We start from the raw sequence: 8,707 nt of genomic DNA, 5'->3' as shown, positions 1-8,707 counted from the left end.
CAAACGTAACCGCTCGACGAAGCTTTTTACCAAAACAATACAAACACAAAGCGATCAATTTCGAGTATACGCCGCCCACAGTTTGATGTGATCAGTGAATACTGCCTCCACCAAATGTGCTGTAGCTTTCTCATTTCTGCGCGGATTTGAGAAATTTTACCATCGTTGGAAAGCACGATACTGCATCTATCCGAATTAATTAGTTGCAAGTTTAAAGTATGCATTATGTTGATCTAGCGCCAACTTAAACTTTACTACAGTAGAGTTCGCCTATAGTGACACCTGAAGGGACCGCGGAAAAAGTGTCACTATAAGCGAAGTGTCACTATAGACGAATGATGACGTCGTTGATAACGTCACTTGTGCAGTATCTGCGCATGCGCATCCCATGTTGGTTCAATTCAAACCCAGTCAGCAAATCAATCCTTTATGGTTCAACCTCTGCATGCGTTAAATCAATGTAAAAAGATGGATTTGCTGGCTCGGAACTGGCGAATGCTGATAAGGACAAAATATGATTCCAACTTAAACTGGAAATACACCGTAAAGTGTCCTTATACGGAAATTTTTGAGCCCAAGGGACAGAAATGTGGTGTCACTGTAAGCAAAGTGTTCTTATACACGAAGTCACTATAAGCGAAGTCATTTCTATGCAAAACATATGGTTTGCAAACGGAACTTTTTAACAGGTGTCACTGTAGGCGAAGTGTCACTATAGCCAAAGTCACTATAGGCGAATTCTACTGTATTTTGTACCAACTCTCAGCAATTCAATTTTTACAATAAAAATACCAAACGAACACAAATTAAAAGAGTATGTCTTGTTTTATTAACCTAACAACTTTCACGTTTATATATTATCTACAAAACGAGAAATCGTTGTTCAAACGTAACCGCTCGACGAAGCTTTTTTCCAATGCATTTTTCAAGACGATTCAATCGTGGTTCAGTAGGCTATAGGCTGCCCACAGTTTGATGTGATCGGTGAATACTGCCTCCACCAAATATGCTGTAGCTTTCTCATTTCTGCTCGGATTTTAACAATTTTACTATCGTTGGAAAGCATGATGCCTCATCTACCCGAATGGATTAAGTGCCGATCTAAAATAGGCATGATATTTATGTAGCGCTAACTTAAACTTTACTATTTTGTACCAATTCTCAGAAATTAAATTTTTAAAATAAAAATACCAAACCAACACAAATTAAAAAAATATGTCTTGTTTTATTTATCTGTTAACTTTCACGTTTATATCCACAAAACGAGCAATCGTTGTTCAAACGTAACCGTTCGACGAAGTTTTTTCCAATGCATTCAGGCGATTCGATTCGACTTGCCCGCCAGTTTGCTGTGATCGGTGAATAGTGCTTCCATCAAATGTGCTGAAGCTTTCTCATTTCTGCTCGGATTTTAACAATTCTACTATAGTTGGAAAGCACGATGCCTCATCTATCTGATTGAATTAATTGCCAGTCCAACATATGCATTATATTTATGTAGCGCTAACTTAAACCTTACTATATTTTATCAATTCTCAGCAATTCAATTTTTACAATAAAAATACCAAATTAACACAAATTAAAAGAGTATGTCTTGGTTAATTCACTTACAAACTTTCATGTTTATATGTTATCAACAAAACGAACAATCGTTATTCAAACGTAACCGCTCGACGAAGTTTTTTTCCAATGCATTCATCACAGCAAACTTGGGGACAGCTTATAATGAACAATGATCGAATCACCTGAATTCATTGGAAAAAAGCTTCGTCGAACGGTTACGTTTGAACAACGATTGCTCGTCTTGTAGATCAGGGGTCCGCAAATACTTTTTGGTGCGACCCAAAAAGCAATCGTTCGAAGTCTTCGCGACCCAAACGTTTCGGAAGCATATAATTTTGCGCAAAACACTTTGCAAATTAATATCAATTCCAATACGGTCGTCCCCACTTATTAAGGCCACATCGGGACCGGACGACTTTGGCTGCGGGAGACAATTTTCTACCACTCCTATACCTGCAGTAATTCCGGAATGGACCAAATTGGGCTTAATAAGCGGGTGGACCTATTAACCGTGCGCTTCGTCGTCGTGCAAGCCTCTGGCTACTCTATCCTTTTACCAGCCCAGACTCAAGATGTTCCCAGACTACACTGGAAGGCTATTAGAGAGCAGCCAGTATTTAGTTTCATCACCCATGACACGCAGACCTTTCACTCCGTTAGGTGGCTTGAAGATGGTACAGTTATTGATGATGTGGTCTGCAGTCTGTTCCTCGGCACCACATTCACAGGAGGAGGAAGAGGCTAATTCCCCAATGGCGCATGGTTGACCGGAAAAGCCCGACGCACGTACGAAGACGGTTGAGGCGCACCCATGCTTGTCTTTGTAGTGTCAGGCGGATGAGGCATGTGTCGGCGTTGGGGATGAACGAATGAAGTCCGGTGGTACTTGACTTCCTTTCAGAATTCCATTTATAGTCCGCCCAAGTAGCCGCAGAGATGAAGTTCATCTGCTGCGTTGATCAGAAGTTGAGCGGCTGGCACGAATGGTTGTCTTGACTTCAGTCGACTGGGGTGCTGGTTTGGGGAAGCAGAGATCTTGTGGTGGAGAAGATGGTTAGGCTTTAGTGCCCGTCGGCTAAGAAACATAGTGGCTTCTTCGTGACGAAGCTCAGAACGTTGGATGCCAGCGAGAATGGCAAAATTATCCAATGATGTGGGACGCATGCATCCGGTAACTATGCGCAGGGTGCTGTTTATGGCAGTGCCGATGTTATGGCAGTGTGCACTGCAGCACCAAACAGGTGCACAGTACTCTGCTGAAGAGTACACAAGGGCTAAGGCTGCTATACGCAAAGTGTCAGCCCTCGCCCCCCAGCTGTGGCCTGCCAGGCGCTTGAGTAGTGCAGCGTGAGATATCATTTTCTTGCGCAGTGACACCAAATGGTGGCGGTATGTGTACGATCTGTCTAGTGTCACCCCAAGATATTCTGGTTCGGGGCAGAAGGTCAGAGGTTTTCCATTGTTCTGAACATGTAGCTCACGATCAACTTCCCGATTGTATAGGTGGAAAGCTGCCGCCAAAGTTTTGTTTTCGCTAAGTTTCAGTCGCCAGTTCTGGAGATAAGCTGAGAGAGTTTTCATGCCCTGGCTCAAGCTGTCTTCCAGGCTATATATATAACCGTGAGCTTAACTACTGTACCACAATCGAAAGTATAAATTTTCTTGTAGCCTACCAAATTGTACGAAACTCAGCACATCAAAGACTATATGATTGTATTTATTTTTGCCATACAAGTTATATTTATAGTAATTTTAAACCGTTTTGCGACCCACTGTGAATAGTCTCGCGACCCAAATTTGGGTCGCGACCCAGTATTTGCGGACCCCTGTAATGTAGATAATATATAAACGTGAAAGTTTTTAGATAAATAAAGCAAGATATACTTTTTTAATTTGTGTTGGTTTGGTATTTTTGTTGTAAAAATTGAATTGCTGAGAATTGGTACAATATAGTAAAGTTTAAGTTAGCGCTAGATCAATATAATGCCTACTTTAGACTGGCAATTAATCTATTCAGGTAGATGAGGCATCATGCCATCTAACGATAGCAAAATTTATAAAATCCGCGCAGAATTGAGAAAGCTATAGCATATTTGGTGGAGGCACTATTCAACGAACACAGCAAACTGTGGGCGGCTTATAATGAACAATGATCGAATCGCCTTGAACAGGGGTCACCAAATGGCGGCCCGCGGGCCGCATGCGGCCCGCCACGCTTCATCGCTGTGGCCCGCGGAAGGTATCAGCGTACAAGTATAACCAAAAATACTTTTCTTGAGGAGTTAAAGAGCACGAAGGCAAAAAATGCTTTCCGGGTAGCATATTTTCGCTTTGCATACGATTCCACCGACCGACCAATCAGATTATAGTTCTAGGTGGGGGTTGCTTAAAGCTATTCCAATGCGATGTCCAGCCACACTGTCCCAGTGGTTGATTAAAACGTCTGTTTCGAATTTCGAAAATGTCGAGCATAGGGTTGCTTATTTTAAGTTTGCAAATGTCATGTAAACACTAGTGTGCGTTTTACCGTTATTGTGTTTCACGACCAGTGTTCTCTTTATGCAAGTTTTTGTTGGCAAAATAGGTCGGTGTGCCAACTCAATTTATAATAAATTGGCAAAATATTATATATAAATTTAAAGACTTTTTCTGATTGTAATTTGTATTATGAAAATATTTAGCTTAGTACTGCAAAATGTTTTTTTTCTTCTTTTTTTTAAAGAAATATTGAACGCTTCACGATTTCGCGTGTCATCCTTGCGCAGGGGCCATGCTAATCTTCTCTATAGGCTATCGTTCCAATTTTAGTATATCTACAGTACTGCCGAAGAAAGTTCTGTAAAATGTTGTTAATCAACAAATTCTTGCCACGCTGATAAGCATCGCAAGTGACAGTTGTCTATAACAAAAGAAAGACGGTTTTATAGACTCTCACAAAAAGGATGAAAAACCAACTCATTGCTTTTTTAAAGGGAAGACTGTTCATGAATTACGGTAGAATTACGATTTTTGGGTGATTTCTACAAGCATTTGTTTCATGGTGCTTGGTTTCTTTTTCCCTGTTATTGGAGCCTATTTTTTGCTGATATGTTTGTAGGTCACTATTGTTGCCTGTATTGCGATGTGTCAAACATTTCCTTGTTTACTAAAATTGTTAATTGCAAAATATCTTTTGTGAAGCGAAGTGACAACACCACTCTTGCTTGGCGATGAATATTCTGATGAAACCGCTCGCCTCGCTATAAGTGCGCAAAACAAGTGGCCTCGTTTATTAGGCATTGTTAAAAAAGTCAAAAGTGTTGTAAAAGGAGCTTGGCTTGGCAGTAGCGTTGTTCGATTAATTTTGTTGCTGCGGTATTCTAACATAAATATGAACAACATGTGACGCTGGATACTGGGTACGAAATGCGTTCTTTTTTAGCATAAGAGTCAACGTACCTAACATTTTATTAGTGCGACCTGCCACAGCTCTCCTTAGTGCCAAAGTGGCCCGCATGCAAAAAAGGTTGGTGACCCCTGGCCTTGAAGAATGCACTGGAAAAAGCTTCGTCGAGCGGTTACGTTTGAACAACGATTGCTCGTTTTGTGGATTAGATATAAATGTGAAAGTTAACAGATGAATAAACCAAGACATACTCTTTTAATTTGTGTTGGTTTGGTATTTTTATTTTAAAAATTGAACTGCTGAGAATTGGTACAAAATAGTAAAGTTTAATTTAGCGCTACATAAATATCATGCCTACCTTAGATTGGCAATTAATTCATTCGGATAGATGAAGCATAATGCCATCCAACGATAGTAAAATTGTTAGAATCCGAGCAGAAATGAGGAAGCTACAGCATATTTGGTGGAGGCAGTATTCACCGATCACATCAAACTGTGGGCGGCTTATACTGAACCACGATCGAATCGCCTTGAAAAATGCATTGGAAAAAAGCTTCTTCGAGCGGTTACGTTTGAACAACGATTGCTCGTTTTGTAGATAATACATAAACGTGAAAGTTGTTAGGTTAATAAAACAAGACATACTCTTTTAATTTGTGTTCGTTTGGTATTTTTATTGCAAAAATAAATTGCTAAGAAATGGTACAAAATAGTAAAGTTTAAGTTAGCGCTACATAAATATAATGCTTACTTTAGACTGGAAATTAATCTATTCGGGTAGATGAGGCATCGTGCTTTCCAACGATAGGAAAATTGTTAAAATCCGCGCAGAAATGAAAAAGCTACAGCATATTTGGTGGAGACACTATTCACCGATCACATCAAACTGTAGGCGGCTAAAAATGAACACTGGAAATTGATCGCTTTGTGTTTGCATTGTTTTGGTAAAAAGCTTCGTCGAGCGGTTACGTTTGAACAACGATTGCTCATTTTATGGATTAAATATAAATGTGAAAGTTAACAGATGAATAAACCAAGACATTCTCTTTTAATTTGTGTTGGTTTGGTATTTTTATTTTAAAAATTGATTTGCTAAGAATTGGTACAAAATAGTAAAGTTTAAGTTAGCGCTACATAAATATAACGCCTACTTTAGACTGGCAATTAATTTATTCGGGTAGATGAGGCATCATGCCATCCAACGATAGTAAAATTTATAAAATCCGAGCAGAATTGAGAACGCTACAGCGTATTTGGTGGAGGCACTATTCAACGATAATAGCAAATTGTGGGCGACTTATACTGAACCACGATCGAATCGGCTTGAAAAATGCATTGGAAAAAAGCTTCGTCGAGCGGTTACGTTTGAACAACGATTGCTGGTTTTGTAGATAACATATAAACGTGAAAGTTGTTAGGTTAATAAAACAAGACATACTCTTTTAATTTGTGTTGATTTGGTATTTTTATTGCAATAATTGAATTGCTAAGAACTGGTACAATATAGTAAAGTTTAAGTTAGCGCTAGATCAATATAATGCATACTTTAAACTTGCAACTAATTAATTCGGATAGATGCAGTATCGTGCTTTCCAGCGATGGTAAAATTTCTCAAATCCGCGCAGAAATGAGAAAGCTACAGCACATTTGGTGGAGGCAGTATTTACCGATCACATCAAACTGTGGGCGACGTATAATGAACACTCGAAATTGATCGCTTTGTGTTTGCATTGTTTTGGTAAAAAGCTTCGTCGAGCGGTTACGTTTGAACAACGATTGCTCGTTTTGTAGATAACATATAAACGTGAAAGTTGTTAGGTTAATAAAGCAAGACATACTCTTTTAATTTGTGTTGGTTTGGTATTTTTATTTTAAAAATTGAATTGCTAAGAATTGGTACAAATTAGTAAAGTTTAAGTTAACGCTACATAAATGTAATGCCTATTTTAGACTGGCATTTAATCCATTCGGGTAGATGAGGCATCATGCTTTCCAACGATAGGAAAATTGTTAAAATCCGAGCAGAAATGAGAAAGCTACAGCATATTTGGTGGAGGCAGTATTCACCGATCACAGCAAACTGTGGGCGGCTCATACTGAACCACGATCAAATCGTCTTGAAAAATGCATTGGAAAAAAGCTTCGTCGAGCGGTTACGTTTGAGCAACGATTTCTCGTTTTGTAGATAACATATAAACATGAATGTTTTTAGATAAATAAAGCAAGATATAATCTTTTAATTTGTGTTGGTTGGTACTTTTATTGTAAAAATTGTATTTCTGAGAATTGATAGAAAATAGCAAAGTTTAAGTTAGCGCTACATAAATATAATGCCTACTTTAGACTGGCAATTAAACCAATCGGGTAGATGAGGCATCATGCTTTCCAACGATAGAAAAATTGTTACAATCCGAGCTGAAATGAAAAAGCTACAGCATATTTAGTGGAGGCAGCATTCATCGATCACAGCAAACGGGTGGCGGCTTATGATGAACAATGATCGAATCGCCTTGGCAATTAGTTCATTCGGGTAGATGAAGCATCGTGCTTTCCAACGATGTAAGCAGAAATGAGAAAGCTGGAGACACTATCTAGTCGGCAGCCGTGGCCGAGTGGTTAGCGCGTTGGGCTCGCAGTCGAGAGCCTGCATGTTCGACTCCAGCCACTCGCACTTGCTGCTGTATAATAATAGTAGGATGGAGAAAGAAAATCGGACATAAAAGAAACCCATTCTAAGGCAAAAGCCCGTTTCGATGTGGCCCAAGAGAGCAGGTGTTGAGCTCTTTCTATGGTCAGACCAGATTGCACATCACACAGTAGCCTAAGACGATTGAGGTTTGATATCCAGTTTAAGTTATTGCTTCTTGTCCTGGTGGGTGATGGAATGGATGAGCTGGTAGATGATGATGTCCTGATGGTGTTGATGAAGCTCTCATCCCCTTTTGCAATCTTGCAATATGTCAGCAGTATTTGAATATTAAGGTGACCCAAAGTGTCATGCCGAAACTTTTTCAGCGTAAGCAAATTTAATGAGAGGCCGTGTTACGGACAATTTTCATATCAAACGTCATATAAAACCGTTCAGGTCTACTGAATCTTGGCGTCAGACGTAATAGACTATTGCTAAAAATGAGCAGAATGCAGAATCGTTTGCAAGACCTGAAAAAAATTTGCAGCTGCGGCATAGCATTACATCATCGTTAAATCTTTAATTACTTGAACAAGTGTAAGCCAAACTTGAGCAGGTGTGAGCTAGGCTTGAACAGGTGTTAGCCAAACTTGAAACAGGTGCTTGAATAGTTTATCATTGCATATCATTATTACGTCACTGTTACGGCCAATCTCTGTACAAATCAAACGTCATATAAAACCGTTCAAGTCTACTGAATATTACGTCATGGAAGTTGCTACAAAATGTGCCAAAATTGCACCATCGTTCATAGACTTGTGTCAAACTTGTTTGGACTTGTTTGGGCCTGTTTAAACAGGAATATTACATCAGCTTTAAACACCTGTTGGAATGACTTCATAATTGTCTTTCATTTATTGCGTCACAGTACTGCATACGTGAATTTGAGATATTGATATCTATTCTGGTCATTCGTAAAATGATTGTTTGAAAGTTGGCCGCACATTTAACTGTTGGCTTAGTGCTTGCTAGCTGGACAAAGGTTCCGTCTTTTATCCAAGTAATCTGTTGTGTAGTGACAGTTTAAGTGGTGTAGGCGTTGCACCCCCTCGTTTTCGGTAGCCTCGGGC

The 8,707-nt window shown here is 39.5% G+C and overlaps 1 non-coding gene across 1 annotated transcript; it reads right to left on the bottom strand.

Moving 5' to 3' along the window:
* Positions 1-4,283: 4,283 nt before the first annotated feature.
* LOC145784793 (U6 spliceosomal RNA) lies at positions 4,284-4,393 on the bottom strand. Its single transcript, XR_014291048.1, has one exon. It is a non-coding gene; the product is annotated as a U6 spliceosomal RNA (small nuclear RNA).
* Between the last annotated feature and the right edge of the window lie 4,314 nt (positions 4,394-8,707).

This window comes from Aplidium turbinatum, chromosome 1 (assembly GCF_918807975.1).
Source record: "Aplidium turbinatum chromosome 1, kaAplTurb1.1, whole genome shotgun sequence".
Taxonomy (NCBI): domain Eukaryota; kingdom Metazoa; phylum Chordata; class Ascidiacea; order Aplousobranchia; family Polyclinidae; genus Aplidium; species Aplidium turbinatum.
Note: the sequence above shows the minus strand (reverse complement) of the source record. Positions and strands in the feature narration are given on the sequence as shown.